The sequence below is a fragment of the Macrobrachium rosenbergii genome, chromosome 15 (assembly GCF_040412425.1).
Source record: "Macrobrachium rosenbergii isolate ZJJX-2024 chromosome 15, ASM4041242v1, whole genome shotgun sequence".
In the NCBI taxonomy this organism is placed as follows: Eukaryota; Metazoa; Arthropoda; class Malacostraca; order Decapoda; family Palaemonidae; genus Macrobrachium; species Macrobrachium rosenbergii.
Genome location: NC_089755.1, coordinates 14,465,692 through 14,483,919, shown reverse-complemented (window position 1 = coordinate 14,483,919; position 18,228 = coordinate 14,465,692). Strand labels below are relative to the sequence as shown.

Below are 18,228 nucleotides of genomic sequence, written 5' to 3'. Positions count from 1 at the left end.
CAAATATGTCCACAACCTAGAGAGCAGTCATCTTTCCAGCAGGTGATGCCAAACATCAAGACCAGGAGAGTTACAGACAGAGGCATCATACTAACTTTTCCTGGCCTCAAGGCCTCTGTTCATAGAAGTACAACTTTGACCAGCTGCTTGCTGTCAGACAGAGCATAGGCTTTGGTATACATCTTACTGCCTTCATCATCATCTTGTTTTGGATGAGATGTATGTCACAACACCCAAACAAGGGACTCCAAGAAAGACTAAGAAAGTTTGTTAAAATTACCTGGAATTAGAGGTGCCTGCTGCCCCAAAAGCAGACCTCAACATAGCCTACCTCTCAAATTCAGGAACACAGAGACCCAAGTGAACTGAGCCCAATTTGGCAAGGATCTTAAAGAGGTTCCTCTTATGGAAATTATCGGGGACAATGATAATGTTTCCTTTAATGAGACCTTAGAATACAATGGGACAGAATACAGAATTTTGGCCAAAGGTCAAGCATTGGGATCTATGATGTCATTCAGCGCTGAAATGGAAATTGACTGTAAAAGGTTTAAGAGGTGTAACAGGAATAAAACCTCACAGTTGCACTATGAATCAATTGTTAGGAGAGCGTGGAAAGTAAGATGGAAAGAGAGAATATGAATGGAGGTACAGTAAAAGGATAGAAAGGGGTTGCAGCTAGGGGCTGAAGGGACAATGCAAAGAACCTTAAGTAACGCCTAAAGTGCACTGCATGAAGCGCACTGATGGCACTACTCAATACGGGGGAGACCTTGGAACGGACCTACAGATCTTCAACCTTAACTGGAGTATAAAATAATGAAAGTGATCCCAGTGGCAGAGGCAGACTCCATGGCACAATATGCCTATAACTGATTAAATCAATGCAACTTGTTTCAGGTCATTTGTACTTCCTTTACTGGAATACTACTTTTCTCTGGTGTGGATGTCTGCTTCTACCAGAATTTATCTCTTTTAGATACACTTGTTCATGGTGGTAGGTTTCTGTTTCCTAAAAGTAGCAGTTATGATTTGGACCATCGACAGATGGTCTCTTGTTTGTCACTTTTTCATAAGTTGTATTTCAACAGAGATCTTTCACATTCACAATTGATCCCTGATCCCTTTACCTGCTGAGGTCAGCTAGATTCGCTGAAGAGCAGTGCCAATATGCAGCAAATGTGCCTCTCTGTTGAACTTATCAGTTCCAGAGGTCCTTTGTTCTTCACACAAGTGGACTGCAGAACAGCCTCCCTGAGGATGTGCAATTGGAACTTCTGAAGTTTAAGCAAAGATGCAATGCACTACTACCCTAATCCTATTCTCCTTGCATTTTAATACTTTTTATCTATTTATCTATTTATTAATTTTTTCATGAAAATTATATGAAAATACAGTTTTTGATAAGTGGATCTCTTCATTTTGTATTTCACTTTACTTTCTCTTAATTCTTCCTAATGAACACCATTTTAATACTTTTTTCTTTATTAATTTTTTTTTTTTTTTTTGAATTTCAAGTTCATGGCCTCTGTGGACTTGTTCCATATGAATAGACCTGAATAATACTACTGTAATACATACCTGTAATAATAATCTCCCAGAGGCCACAGCTACTGCATGGACACTTGCAGTTGTCTCGCAACCAAGTATGTTCCAATACACAATCACAATAAGAACATCACAAAGCCTCCAGTACTTTAAATGTCTCAACTTCATAACCTGATAGTTGCTGCTACTGACAAACTTTCACTCATGCACTGTAAGAGATATATGAATTTGTCCAGGGTTAATATGACTTACAGAGAGAGAAAGGGAAATCAGGAAAAGGTGTAGAAAGTGGATGCCACTAATAAGGCCTACATAAGAAACAGAGGTTATGCTATTACTTGTGTCATAAATGTTAGAACAACAAAAATTAGCCCGTTACAGATTCTGTTTACGAATGACTCGTCAAATGGTGATAGACTGAGCATCCGAACATTTTCAGACATAGACAAACTTTTTTATAGCAAGTCAAATGTATACAGTATGTTCTTTAAATAAATTACTGTGATGACCGATGACTCATATGCAAATGACTGATAAAGATTCAAAGAGGGTATACTTATATACAAGAGAGATTAAGTAGCACACTGTCATCCCATAGGTTAAATGGAGCCAGACTATCTACTTCACAATATTTTGAGGCTATAGAGAGAAAGCAATGACCCATGAAAGAAAAGTGACCCTAAGGAGAGAAAGCAGCGACCCTCAAGAAAGAATGCGCTACACCTAAGGAGAGAAAGTGGTGACCAAAAACAGGTAGTGACTTTAAGGAGAGAAAGCATTGAACTTCAAGAAAGAGAAAGCACTGATCCTAAAGCAAGCACTGAACCTAAGGAGAGAAAGTGGTGGCTCAAAATAAAAAGGTACTGACTTTAAGGAGAGAAAGCAATGACCCAAGAAAGAAAGCAGTAGTCCTAAGGAGAGAAAGCAGTGAACCTAAGAAGAGAAAGTGGTGACCCCAGAGGGAAAAGGTAGTGACTTTATGGAGAAAAAGCAGTGACCTTCAAGAATGAAAGCAGTGAACCTAATGAGAGAAAGTGATGACCCAAAAGAAAGAAAGCAATAATCCTAAAGAGAGAAAGCAGTGACCCAAAAGAGTAAAAGTTGTAACTCTTAAAGAAAGAACTGACCTTAAACATAAAAAGTGACCACAAAGTAACAAAAAAAAAAAATTAAATACCTCCTTCCTTCTCAAAGAAGAGCAACAGCAAGATGAGAAGACTTCCTTAAAACACTTTCAGTAAAATTGTCCACTTAACATTCCCTCACTTCCAGGAGTGAACCTGAGGATGGGATCACCATTACCTGTCCAGCTTTCATTTACCAACCATCAAGTCCTCATCTGTGGAAGGGAAAGACAGTTTCATTAGAACTTAAAAATAACAAGTAAAATATGCGCTAAAAATAAAAAATAAAAAATGCGCTGAAGTTTCTTTGGTGCAATCAAGTTTTCTGTACAGTGCATAATCAAGGCCACTGAAAATAGATCTATCTTTTGGTAGTCTTAGTATAATGCTGCATGAGCTGCGGCCCATGAAACTTTAACCATGGCCCAGTGGTGGCCTGGCCTATATCGCTGCCAGATGCACGATTATGGCTAACTTTAACCTTAAATAAAACAAAAACTACTGAGGCTGGAGGGCTGCAATTTGGTATGTCTGATGATTGGAGGGTGGATGATCAACATACCAATTTGCAGCCCTCTAACCTTAGTAGTTTGTAAGATCTGAGGGTGAACATAAAAAGTGCGGATGTGGCGGAATTCAAAACCACAAAAACAACACACAACACAGATACATAGAACACACACAACACTCACCCTGATCCTCGGTTGCTGGGAGATGGATTAAGGTGTCCACGGTCGCCAACACAGCACACAAAACCACACAAACAAAACTGAAGACAGACTCTACACAACAAGGACATATAAATAAAAAAAAGGAAATAGAACCATATACACACAAATAAATAGCACACCAACAAGAAAAACTAACAACTCTCGGAAAAAAACTGTCCAACACGGAACCACTGACCGGCACTAGCTCTGACTAAAGACTCTCCCAAAACCGAAATCTCCTTCACATTTTCACAGACAGACAGCGCCGTAAACAAACTCCAACTAACGACCCTTATCCCTCTTCCAACAACCGAAACATTCACTAACGACAATTACACTAACGACTCTCTCTCTCTCTCTCTCTCTCTCTCTCTCTCTCTCTCTCTCTCTCTCTCTCACACACACAAAACGGGGAAATGCTAAATAAAAATTCATTCATCCCTCTATAATTCTCTCCCCCTTTAGCATTTCCCAACCAACACTTTTCACCCTGCATTCAAATTGCCTTACGCAACACCCACGGATGCTCACTAGCAGGTCCTTTAGAACGCATTTGGGGGCACGCAATCATTCTCTCAGACTCGCTCTCTCTTCCAGCAACATTCAGATTTACATTTTCTCCTCCATTCTCTCTCAGATTCACGCTATCTTCTTCACTATTACCACTCTCAATTTCATCCACAATCTCATTTATACCCTCTAACTCGTTCCCAAATACCTCCCCCAATTCTTCAACTAACCCATCCCATTCGCTCATTGACCTTTCCAATTCTTGCAACGATTCATTCATGCTTTCAATCACTCATATATTACTGTTACGCCCTCTTACTCCTACACTTTCGCTCACCTCCAACCGTTTACGCACCCCCGCACATTCAGTCAACTCAGTTATATCAAACCCGCATATGCTATACGTTCTATTCATACCATCCCATTCATCCGTATTACACGCTTTATCACTCATTTTCACTTTGGCACTCACACCCCTATCACACAACTTACGATCATTCTCACTTTCTTCCCTTTCTTACGTTTCCTACCATACTCTATCAAAACAAATTGCTGATCCTCCATACACAAGCTCTCATGCATACTTGGTTCACCACATTCGATTTCAACCATTTATACACCCCATTCTCTCTCACATATTCCGGTACATCCTTCTATCTACGCAATTGGTTATGATGCGCTCGTATTTCTCTCACACTACCATCTACACATACTTCCCTACAACATAACTAAGCCCACTGGGACCAACTTCCAACACTTCATACGGACCCTCAAATTTTTCACGCACTTTATTTACATTCAACCGCCCTTTCTCGATTACTTCTTTCAACACTTGGGCCCACCTTGTAACTTTCAAACCTCTCATGCGCCTTCTTCCATACCTCCCTATCATTCTCAGATATACCCAATCTCGGTCTCACTATCTTTTCAAAATTTAACAAATATTTACATGGAGACATACCAATACCCTTATGCAGTGTGGCGTTGTATACCCACAACGCTCGCCCAACATTTACATCCCAATCATTATCACATTCACTCATCATACGTAATATCTCCGTCAACGTTCTCACCGTTCGTTCCGCCAATCCATTCGCACTGGGCATATACGGCATAGAGTACACATGCTCTATGCCCCAATCACGCGACATTTGCTCAAACTCCCATCCAATAAATTCAGGTCCATTGTCACTCAACATTCGCGTCGGCTTGCACACACACATTGGCAATATCACTTGACCCACCATTCTCGCTACAGTCTCACTCTTTTTGTTCCGAATCGCTACTGCATATGCAAACTTACTCAAATGATCTACCATTACTGTACAACCATTCCCACATGTCCTCTAGCAGTCACAGGCAACGACACACAATCAATCACAACCATCTCAAATAACTCTTTCATCTGCAATCGCAACACAGGTGGATTTGCATGCACACTTTGATACTTACCCTTCTGACAGTCCGCACACGTAATCGCTACATCCGCACAAATTTTATTCAATCCAGGCACATACAATCTCTCTCTCATACATTCCCATAATTTATTTTTCCCCAGATGCCCAAACCTATCATGCACTAATAAACACATACCCACGGCTGCATCTTCCGAAAACACTGGCACATACACTTCCCCATCCCACATTCCTTCCTGATGCAAAAAATAAACTATACCTTTACATACAACAAATCTCTTAGCACTTCGCTTATAGACTTCTAACTCAGACGGCCAACTTCCTACTCTTACACCCTCTAACACACACTCTCTTAACATACTTATTCTCATGCACTGATTTTGCATCTGCTTAATTTCCTCTTCACTCAACAAATCATTTTCATTCCTTGCAATATCTACCATACCTAAAAAACTAGTTTTAGACACATCCCCTCCTTTAACCTTCATTATTTCCCTGCTGCCCTTTCCTAAAATTCCCCTCCCGACATCCACACTTATATCATGCATTCTCAAAAACTCACATCCCAATAAAATATCATATTTATCATTCGTACTCTCAATCACACAAAAATCACTTTCATCCATCATTACTCCCCCAATCTCTAACCGTTCACACACTCTTCCAACCACTGCTACCCCTAAATTTCCAATCCCTCTTACTTCCCCCTGACAATTCCTAATTTCTCACGTATTCCTCAATTTCTCACATCCATTCTTAAATATGACATTCATACTACACCCGGTATCTACTACCGCAATCAATCTTACTCCCTTACAACACACTTGCACTCATGCACTCGTCAGTCTTTCCAGCAAAGCCTCCCTCATGCAACAACCCCTCACGTACATGCATCACACGCACCGCTTGCATCCTGGAGGATCCACCCATTTGAACCCCCTTCACACTCAGTTTCCCGAATTCGCTGTCACAGTCACCCTCTTTCGTCTACATCAGCCCTGTGCAACCTGCGGCCCAAGGGCTGCATGCGGCCCTCAAAGGCTTTCATTGCGGCCCTTTCTCCTAAAAATAAATAGGCTATAGTGTGTCCCGCAGAGAGAGAGAGAGAGAGAGAGAGAGAGAGAGAGAGAGAGAGAGAGACAGCCTCAAACTGAATATTCCCACAACTTTTCTCTCTCTCTCTCTCTCTCTCTCTTGTGTTTTCATCAGCAACCCTTCCTCAATAACCGATGGTACAAGGGGTCATCGTTATCAGTAACCCCTTTTAAGACCATAAGTCAGTCTCTCTCTCTCTCTCTCTCTACGTGAAAAGAAGCGGTTATGCTGACATTGTAAACACCGAACCGATCATTATTTTTAAGGCTGGATGTTTACACTCTCTGTTATGCTTTGCAGTACAGCCATACAGGAATTAATATATATAGCTCTCAGTTTATCTCAGGCTCCAGTGGTGAAATCAGTGTGCTTCATTTGTTGTGGTTGATTTGTCATTACCGGTATTCTAAGTCTAACTCTAACTAAGTTGTTTAAGTTGCAGTTTTGTGATTGGCTTTAGAAAACTTGCAAGCACAAAACATTTTGAGAATTATATATTTCTGCTGAAATTTGGTATTAATTATATTGCAATCTATTACAGTACATTTTTCTTAATTAAAGGCTTTAATTAAGAAAAATGTAATAGATTGCAATATAATTAATACTGTACCCATTTTCAGCAGAAATATATAATTGTCAAATGTTTAAAAACTTTGCAAGTTTCTAAAGCCAATCACAAAACTGCAACATAAACAACTTAGTTAGACTTAAACTTTAATTTAAAGCTAACTTTTACTAATTATATATTTTTCTCAGCAGGAAAGATCTTATTGTACTAATAATGGCTTCTTCAAGTAAAAAACGCAAGACTTCAGAGGAAAACCGGGTTTCAAGAGAAATGGACTGAACAATATTTATGCATACAATCAGGGGGGAAAGCATTGTGCCTTGTGTGCCATGAAACCATTTCTGTTTTAAAAGAATATAACATCAAAAGACACTACATCACAAAGCACAAAGAATATGAAAATAAGACAGGTGAATCACGCAAAGAAAAAATATCATTCTTGCAGAAATCTCTGAAAGGACAACAGTCAGTGCTTACAACAAAGAAAGTTAAGGAATATGATGCATCTCTCGAAACAAGCTTTTTGATTAGTTAAATCCTTGCAAAAAGACTCAAGCCCCATTCTGATGGTGAGGTAGTTAAAGAATGTTTGTGTGTAGCCTCAGACAATATGTTTCCTGACAAAAAGAAACTAGTTGAAAACATAAGCCTTGCAAGATATACTGTTGCTAGAAGAATAGACAGTCTTTCGGGAATATTGAAAGTACAGTTGCCAAGCGAGTTAGTGCTTTTTCTTCGTACTCTGTTGCTCTTGATGAGAGTTGTGACAGCACAGACACTGCACAACTGGCTGTGTATATTAGGGGAGTTGACAATGGCTATAATACTAGAGGAAATGGCTTCACTACACAGCATGAAGGAGACCACAACAGGACAAACTATTTTTGATGAATTAGAAAAAGTAAAAAAAGGTTTGGACTGGACTATACTAATTTAGTTTCCATTACAACAGATGGTGCGCCTGCGATGTCTGGTCAGAGAAATGGGGTTGCTGGATTACTGAAGACTAGAATGGGGTCTCAAAATACTGACTCAGGTTCACTTATTGTCCTGCATTGTATCATGCACCAGGAAGCTTTATGTGCAAAGACAATAAACTTTCAGCCTGTGACTAATATTCTTGTGAAAGCTGTCAATTTCATTAGGCCAAGAAGTTTAAATCACCGCGAGTTTCAGCAGTTAATGGCAGGCATTGATGCAGAGTACAGTGATGTGAAGTAATTTTGTGAGGTAAGGTGGCTAAGCAAAGCAGGAATGTTGAAGAGAGCATATGACCTTTTGGAAGAAATTGAGCTGTTCTTAGATATGAAAGGTAATGCTATCCCTGAATTGAGAGATAAGGAATGGAGATGTGATTTAGCATTTTTAGTAGATATAACTGATCATCCTAGTGCACTGAATGTTAGACTTCAAGGAAAAGATCAACTAATAAATGAGATGTTCTCACTGATCAAAGGCTTCCAGATAAAATTGCGTCTGTGGGAGTCACAAATCAGAAACCAAAACCCAGCCCACTTTCCTACACTGAAAAACCATGACACAAGCAACCTTCAGTATCAGAAGTATGGTGACAAGTTGGCACACTAGCAACCTTCAGCATCAGAAGTATGGTGACAAGTTGGCAGTCTTAAGAGAGGAATTTTCAGAAAGATTTGGTGACCTCAAGAAACATTCACAAGCCATTGAAGTCTTTGCTTCTCCTTTTTCTGTGGATGTGACAGCAATTCCCGAGGACATACAGATGGAAATAATTGAACTACAGTGCAATGATGAACTAAGAAAGAAGTTTGATGATAGTTCAGTATACCAGTTTTATAAGAAGCATGTATCAGTAACAGTGTATCCAAAACTCTCTGCTCATGCAAGGAAAATGATGGCAGTGTTTGGTAGCACATATGTATGTGAGCAGTTCTTTTCAAAAATGAATCTGGTTAAAAACAAGTAGTCTCCACTTACTGATGAACATTTGGAAATAATGCGTGTAGCCACATCATCCATAAAGCCTGATATTGATGAGTTGGTGTCCCAAATGCAACATCAACCATCTCACTAGGGTAGTCTTTCATTTGCTCATTAATGGTTAGGAAAATGTCTGTGTTTGATAATTCTTATGTTAATGATCCCAGTTAACCAATAATAAGTAATTATTTATGTTTGTACATTATAGTAATAAGGTACGGTAGCCTTTCATTTGCTCATTTATAGTAAGGAAAATACTTTTGTTTCGGACAATTCTTATTTTTGTGATCCCAATTTAAATAAAATCAGTAACAAACTAATTATCTATCTTTATCAGTATAATCTCACATAATGTCTTCGATCGTAGTAAATAACATGAAATAGTAAGGTTATGTGGCCCTCCACACCAACAGAGTCGTGACTAGTGGCCCTTTGGGAAAAAAGGTTGCACACCCCTGGTCTACATACACTTGATACATGCCCTTCCATTCCACATTCGACACACTTCGCTCTCGGTTCTGAACACATTCTCGCATAATGCCCATTCTTACCAAAGTTGCCACATATTACATTCACTCGGGTACCCCTACAACCATTAGCAATATGACCCACCTGTCCGCACCTGTAGCATTTAACCCCCCTATCTTTCGTACACTCCCTTACCAAATGTCCCGATTGCCCACACCCGAAACACGCTCCTAAAGCCCACCTACACTCATTCTTTGTATGTCCTTCCTTTCCACATCTAAAACACTTCGCTCGACTTCCACTCACCGACCTTCCCCTTTGTACACTACTATCCCTAACCCGTCCAACCCGTTGTTCCCTTTACAAACCCACCATTCATCCTCACTGGCACCTCCACATTACTTGCTCTTACACTCCTATCTATTACACTATCTGCCATTCTCAATGGGCCCCTCAACACTGCATCCCTAAAGCTTCCAAACTCTGGCACTCTCTCATCTACCCCAGCCCTTACACTTACACTTCTGCTCTCTTTATAACCCTGTCAAGCTCATAATCTTCTACAATTTCCAAAATGTCTCCCCAAGTCAACCTTTCATTCGTCCATCTTTTCTTCTCCTTCCGCTTCAAGTTCACAAATTCTCTAACTCCATCTGGCACTGTCTCTAACAACTTTTGTACTAACTCCTTACATTCATCTATCCCATCATCCCCAAACTTCTTCCTTGGCAATGTCTCCAGCCTACAAGCATACAGTGACAAGGTTTCCCCAGCTTTCATTCTTGCCTCATCAAATCCATTCTTCCTCTTATACTTAACACTCGCTTTCATACGCCTCGCTTGCTCAACTAGTCTAGCTTTCACCTTGTCATACTCAACATCTCCCACACTCATAATAACCCTATACATATCAAGCAAAAACCCAGTCAAATATTCTCCTAATTCTCGTGCCCACACTCTCTTACTCTCCCCATACTTATCCTGACAAAACCTTTCATACTCCCTAAAGAAATCATGCACATCCCTACTTCCATACTCATTATACCTTTCACACAGGGGTACCTCCCTCACATACATAGCCTTTCTCACTTCTTTCTCACTTTCACTCTCACTTTCGCTACTTTCACTCTGTCCTTTCATACCCTCTTCCGAATACAAAGAGTCCACTTCGCACTTACATTCATCTTACTCATTACACTCTTCTTCCCCTTCTTTTTATCCACTTTTATCCATTCACCTCACTATCACTACTATCTTTACCCTCTCCCTTCTATCCTGCCTTTCCCACTTCCTTACCCTTCTTACCAGTTTCCTTTCCTTTTCCCTTCTTCCCTTTTTCTTCCCCTGACTTATCCTTACTTTCCCTCTGTTCCTTCCCCTGCTTTCCATTCCCCTTTTCCTTACCCTGCCTCTCATTCTCTCGTTTCTTCCTATTCCCACATCACTTTCATCACTCACGCTTCCATTCACTACTTCCTCCTTTTCTTTCTCTCTTGCCCCTTCACACGTTCCAGAGGACCTGCCTCCAACAGCCCCTTCTCCAAAAACACCCTTGAACATACCCTTCACCATTTCTTCCACACCTTTCATCATTCCTCCAACTTTTATCCACCCTCTCTTCCATTCTCTCTTCTGACTCTTTCATTTCCTCTTTCACTCCTTTTACCAATCTTAGATCCCATCTCTTCCAACTGAAGCCTCAATTTCTCATTCTCACTCTTTAACCATGCATTCTCCTCTCTCAACCTCACCAGTTCCTCTTCCATCCTTTCCTCCAGTCACACTACCCGCCACCAATCTTAATTGCAACTGCAACACCAGTTGCCCCACATTGGGCGCCAATATAATGTGGCGGAATTCAAAACCACAAAAACAACACACAACACAGATACATAGAACACACACAACACTCACCCTGATCCTCGGTTGCTGGGAGATGGATTAAAGTGTCCACGGTCGCCAACACAGCACACAAAACCACACAAACAAAACTGAAGACAGACTCTACACAACAAGGACATATAAATAAAAAAAGGAAATAGAACCATATACACACAAATAAATAGCACACTAACAAGAAAAACTAACAACTCTCAGAAAAAAACTGTCCAACACGGAACCACTGACTGGCACTAGCTCTGACTAAAGACTCTCCCAAAACCGAAATCTCCTTCACATTTTCACAGACACACAGCGCCGTAAACAAACTCCAACTAACGACCCTTATCCCTCTTCCAACAACCGAAACACTCACTAACGACAATTACACTCTCTCTCTCTCTCTCTCTCTCTCTCTCTCTCTCTCTGGATCTCTCTCTCTCTCTCTCTCTCTCTCTCTCTCTCTCTCACAAAACGTTGGGAAATGCTAAATAAAAAAAATTCATTCATCCCTCTATACGGACAGACAGACAAAAACCATCTCAATAGTTTTCTTTTACAGAAAACTAAAAATGGAACATTTACACTGCCCCATTTAACTGGTCTATATTCTACTTTCGTGGCAAACACACAAAGAAGTAGCAAATGAATTTGTTACAAATTTCTGAGAAATCTGTACTTCAGTCAAGCAGACACACTTTACAAAAGAAAACCACATACACAAACCATACTCAATAAGAATACTTATGTATGGAAAAAAGAAATATGACATTTTTATAATAAAATAAGGTTTTCTATATACTTACCAAGTAAACACATAGCTATTAGTTTTTACTTTAATGGCAACTTTAGAATTGAAATTTGTGGTAGCTCTCTTTTGTTTTGGTGCAAGAGCCCCGCCCACTTCCGGGAAAGTATAGGTACAACATAGGTGAAAAACTCAGTTCGTTTATGCTATATGTCCATGTGCAGAGAGGGTTCTGATCATGTAATTACTTGGTAAGTATATATAAAAAATCATTATGAAAATGTCATTTTTATATATGTAACTTACCAAGTAATTACATGGCTGAATCCCAATTTGATAGGAGATGGAAGCATGGATAAAAAGCTAGCACTGTGGTAGTGCTTGTTGTAACCTTACCTGGGGAGAGAGCAAGAGTAGGAAGATACTGCCTCTTGGTTGTTGCTCATCTTGACCCGTAGGGACATGACTGGTAATGTCAGGAGTTGCCCCTACTTCAGTGGGAGCTTTGTGGTCAGGGAGTACTCCTATGACTTGACAAAGCTCAACAAAACAATTGCCCTTGCCCTGGGCATGAAAATACACCAACCAAAAAACGACCATAAAAAACTATTACCTGAACACCAAATAAAAAACACTACCCATCCATTAAAAACAAAGATCAGAGGGTACTCCAGGTATCAAGTACCCACAGGGCTTCTCAAATAACTCAACAACCTTGAAAAAGGCTAAGAGATAGAAGAAAATAGAAGAATCACTCCTACCCACGCCAGCCGAGGAGAATGGATCCAGCGTACCGTAGTCCTCGAACAATGTTTCGACATCACATAAATAATGGTTGGTGAAGACTGAGTGACACTTCCAATAAGTCGACTGGATAATAGTAGTAAGACAGAGATTGTGCTAAAAAGCCAACGATGTGGCTACTGCCCACACTTCATGGGCCTTTACCTTTAACAAAGGTAAATTATCTTCTTGAATCCCCAAGTGAGATTCTACACTGATGTCTCTCAAAAAGAATGAGATAGCACTCTTAGAGAGAGGGCGCAAAAGATTCTTAACAGAGCTCCAGAGGTTATAAAAATTCCCTCTGGTATTCTTGGTTCTCTCGAGGTAAAATCTTAATGTTCGCACTGGGCACAACACTCTCTCTCGGGTCCAAAGGTCTCACCAAATCCATAAGACTCTGAATGGAGAAAGAATGAGGCCATGGATTAGAAGGGTTCTCGTTCTTTGCTAAGAACCCTAAGACATACTTACATACTGCATTCTCTTGGGAGAAACCAACCTGTTTAACCAAAGGCGATTAAAAAAAAAAGTTTCTAGATAAATCCCGAAAAGATGTCTGAAGTGGTTCAAAAGGGGGCCTGATAACCAGTGCAGTAGAACTACATCCAGGTTCCAAGAAACCAGATATTGAAATTCTGTTTCATAGTATCAAATGACTTAAACAAGTCAGAAATATCTGGGTTTGAAGAAAGATCCAAACCTCTATGCTTGAACACTGAATTCAGCATAGATCTGTAGCCCTTGATTGTAGACATCGACAAACCTAGTAGAAGAAGAGATGTTATGTTCCTTACACCATCTGCAAAATACCGCCCACTTAGCTTGGTAGAGCTTGGAAGAAGGTTCACATCTACATCTCGCAATGGCATTTGCAACCTCTCTTGAAAACCCCTTCACTCTGATAAGCTTTCCGACAGTCTGAAGCCTGTCAGAGCGAGAGTGGACACACCTTGATGAAACCTGTTGAAATGAGGTTGTCTGGGCAGATATCTCCTCTGTGGAAGGAGCCGTGGAAAGTCTGACAGAAGCTCTAAAGGTCTGGAAACCTTTTTGCGGCCAAAAGGAGGCCACCAGAATCACTGACGTGTGATGGGAAGTCCTGAACTTGTTTATGACTTCCCTTACTAAACTGAATGGAGGAAAGGTGTAAATCTCCAGGTCTCACCAGTCCTGGAGCATCGCATCTGTTGCCCACACCAGAGGGTCTGGCGCCGGAGAACAATACAGGGGAAGGCAATGGTTCCTGGACACTGCAAACAAGTCTACCCACGGCTTTCCCCACCGTTTCCACAGGTCAGTGAACACCTGTGGATTCAGCGACAACTCCATAGGTAGGACCTGTTAGCAACAGTTCAATTCATCCACTAATGAATTGAACCGGTTGTCCAGATATAGGCATACTTCCACGCCCATTAGGTGAAGCCACTGTGACAGAGAGGCAAGTACTCTGGTGAAGACTTGAGGGGCTGTGGACAACCCGAAGCACAGAGCCCGAAACTGGAAAACCTTGTCCTGGAATACAAAACTCAGGAATTTCCTGAAATCCCGGTGTATTAGGATATGAAAGTAAATGTCTTTCATGTTGATGGAAACCATCCACTCCCCTTGACGAATTGCAGCGAGAACTGAGTTATTCGTCTGCATCTTGAACTTCATGGTTTGGACGAAGTTCAGAGCTCTTACATCCATGACTGGTCTCCAATCCCCTGATGCCTAGGGGACTACGAATAGGAAGTTGTACAACCCCTCAGATGATAAGTCTTCCACCACCTCTATCGCTCTTTTCTGTAGAATAGCTGCAACTCCCTTTGAGAGGGTTGAAAACCTATCCGAGCCTTCTGAGTATGCCTTTAAGGCAAGGGAGAAGACGTCAAAGGAGGCCTCTCCTTGAAGGGGATCGAATATCCTTCTTTGAGTGCTTGAAGCACCCATGGTTCCACTGATCTGGCTTACAACTGTTTCTAGAAATGCTGGAATCTGGCACCCACTGGGAGACAGAGGACCGGATCCTCAAATACTAGGTGCAGTTCTTGAGGAGGACTTCTTCATAAAGGGATGGATGGATCTAGGGTTCTGGCGTGGACGAGATTGAGCTCTTCCTCTACCACCCAGAAAGGGCTGTGGCTGAAGGGGAGATGGCCTAGGGTTAAAAGACACAGAAGGAGCACAGCTCGAATCCTTCGGTCACTTGGCCAACTGTGCCAGCAGATCGTGTGTCGCATTCTTCTGAAGCTCTGTAGCTACCTGTTCCAATGTAGCTCAAGAGAAAAGGCTACTCTTATCCAACAGAGCAAAGAGAAGAGAAGATCTCTGAGAAGGTGTAACTCCTTTGGTGGTGAAGGGGCACAACAACTCCTTTTCTTTGACATGCCCACAGAAAAGAGGGCAACTAACTCTTGTGCCCTGTCTCTAATAGCCTTATCGGCACAAGAAAGAACCCTAAGACGGTCTACAGCGAAACTGTCCAGCAGCGAAGGCAATCCTCAATCTTCTTGGTCAAGGTGCCCACCGTCCAGTCGAGGAAACTGAATATTTTGAAGACCCTGTATGTGTCCTTTACTAAGCAGTTGAGTTCTGAAGTAGAAAACATGATCTTCGCCAAGTCGAAAACCGATCTACAACCTGGATCAATCAATCCTCAGGGGGAGGCAGAAACTCCCAAGGATGGCGTTTCTCCAGTCGCATAACAAACATACTTCCTCTTAGACAGGCATGAAGGAGGGGAACAAAATACAGCCTTGCCTTATTCCCTCTTCTCAGCCAACCAAGCATCAATGCCTGTTAAAGCCTTCTTGGACGAAATCGAGAGAGCCATCTTCGGGAGTTTAGAAGATCCTGCTGGTTGTCGCAACATGAAGGAAGACCCAGGAGAAGGCGGCACTGTGATAAAAAAGTACAACGGAAAGCAGAACAGAAAATAATTTAAAAGGGATGCATAAGGTGATGAAGGCTGCTCCTGCTCATTTTCCTCTTCTGCTGAAGAAATAGTGGAAAGAGCCAAGTTCTGTTGCATTTCCTCTGGTTTCTGAGAAGAAGACAAAGGTTTCTTCAGAAGCTCCAGGATACTGTCCAATTGCTGATGAATTGGAAGCAGTGAAGAATCTTGAGTTGCTGGTACTAAGGATGCCTTCGGGCACTCAGGGACAGGAGAAGAATACACAGTCTTTGTAACTTGTTTAACAGAAGGCACTGAAACAGGTTGACCTGCCATTATAGGGACGTCTGAATCAGAAGAATCTTCAGCCACATAATCCAACACTGCATGAGAGCTGGAAGCCACTGGGAGACTGGGAGTGTTACGAACTTAAGTAAAAATTCCATTGTTTATAACTGTACTCTAGCCAAGAGATGGCGTTGGTATCAGACGTCTGTCGTTGTTCCTGTTTCTTTTCTTTAAGATCCTTACAGACGTTTGAGTACCGTAAAGTTCGTAATTGTTGAGTAAGATATTACTTGTTTAACAACTAATCCCCTTGTTTTTACGTTTTCTATTCGAGATACCGAGTGGAAGTGGACGGCTTTGAGAAGTCTTCAGTTGAGCAGTACGACAGAAGGTATCGGTGGATATAGTTGATCCTGATACAGAGGCCAGAAGCAAGAGTTTGTCCACCTGTGGTGAGACGATGGTTTAAACGGAGAGAAGGGAATTGAGTGCTGGTTAATAGGAAGGGGTTATACGAATGTATTGACCATGGTCTGATATTGTGCCCTGAGGATTTGGGTAAAGTATACTGTTTTTACTATTCGACGGTAGAAGGAGTAAGCCTGGAATTAGAATAATTCATTTGTGATTGTGTGGCTTAAGAGTTTCCTTCGTCGTGATAGTCTGTGTTTTGTATAACTCGTGTACAGCTGAGTATGCTGTTGTTATTTAAGATCGAGGGTGTAGAAAGCCTTTGATGGTGTTGGTCCAGGTATTGGCCAATGTGTTTCCACAGTTAATGGTGCTTGTGGTAATTTAATGTTTTGGCACATTCCCTCTCTCCCGTTGTATTTGTAAGCTCTGGACCTAAAATTGTTATTATTGATAACTGTCGTACTGTCTCCGGTAGAGTAATTCTTGTAAAGTAACTCGTAAAGTAACTCGTAAAGTAACTCATAAACGCAACTCTTAAAGTAACTATCACCATCGTATGTTTGTACTGGGATCCTCATCATTTAATTGATAATAGTTAACTTTGAACCGTTTAGTTAATAACCTGTTATGTATTCATTTAGTAACCTTATGTTTATATCCATAATCGTTCTTTTGATACTCAACTGAGTACTTGAAAAGTAATTGTTGGAAGACCTTGATTATGTTACTCATAGTTCTATTTAATTTCGTTGGATAATTTTATAATAAATTGTTATTGGCTTTTTGTAGAAGTTTTATGTATCCTCTTTTGTATTCCATTATTGGTGCACAGAAAGTTTAAGGGTTGATCAGCAGGAGCAGTATACTCTAAGGTAACAATATTCCTGTGTATACATATTCTTTTAAAGTACTTAATTCGAGTAATAATGATTTAACTTTAAAGAATGGAAAGAATCCCGCAGTTATTCAATGAAATGTAATTAGAAAGTTTCATGACTTAAGTGGTTGACATAAAATTGTCTTTAGAGAGTTCATATGGAGAATAAATGTTGCATATCAAATAAGTGAAATCGTAACATAAAAGAAAGTGGCATCCCCAGCGGGATGAAAAAAAAAAAACAAAGTTTTTTTTTTTCCTTGTCTGTAAAATCGTTTTCTGTGCATTTTGTATTGGAGTGTAAAAGAGGCGTTATTTTTGCATTAAGTGTTTGTCAACATAGTAAAGATGAGTACCATTAGGATTGAGTCAATTTATGAGGTTGAGGAATTTCTAAATCGTGAAACCTATTTAGCCGACTTGCCGGTCTGCTGAAAAGAGAGTTGCAATTGGTAGCCCAATATTTAGGTGTAAGATATACTTCCTCCACTAAGAAAGATGAAATGTTAGCTGCTATCGTTAACAAGTTACAGGAAAGTAATGAGGGAGAAGCTAGTGGAGGTGAAGATGAGGAAAGCGCGCAAGGTGAAGGTGAAGAGGCGCAAGAGGAAAGGGCACAAGCTTTAGATATAGAAGAAAAAGTGGAAGTGAAACCAGAGTTGGGTGATGTTGAGCTTAAACGTTTACAGTTACAAGTGCAACTGAAGAAGATGGATAAAGAGGTTAAGTTAAAGGAATTTGAATTGGAAACGAAGAGAATGGAGTTAGAATTGGCAGAAAAGGAGAAAGCAAGGAAGTTTGAACTAGAGGAAAAGGAAAGACAAAGGCAGTTTGAACTAGCAGAGAAAGAGAGAGCAAGACAACATGAGCTAGAAGTCCTTAAGTTAGGAGGCGGTGAAAGGCCCAGTACTTTTGATCCAGTGCGAAATAGCAAGATGGTGCCTAAATTTAATGAAAAAGAAGTA

At 40.7% G+C, this 18,228-nt stretch overlaps 1 long non-coding RNA gene across 1 annotated transcript in view; it reads right to left on the bottom strand.

The window, feature by feature from the left end:
• Positions 1-1,586: 1,586 nt before the first annotated feature.
• The window catches only part of LOC136846447 (uncharacterized), a 36,691-nt gene continuing 20,049 nt past the window's right edge, over positions 1,587-18,228 (bottom strand). Inside the window, exons 3-4 of the long non-coding RNA XR_010855401.1 lie at positions 2,726-2,887; positions 1,587-1,757 (exon numbers count right to left, since the gene is read on the bottom strand). This is a non-coding gene — a long non-coding RNA (uncharacterized lncRNA). The remainder of the gene's footprint in view (positions 1,758-2,725; positions 2,888-18,228) is intronic.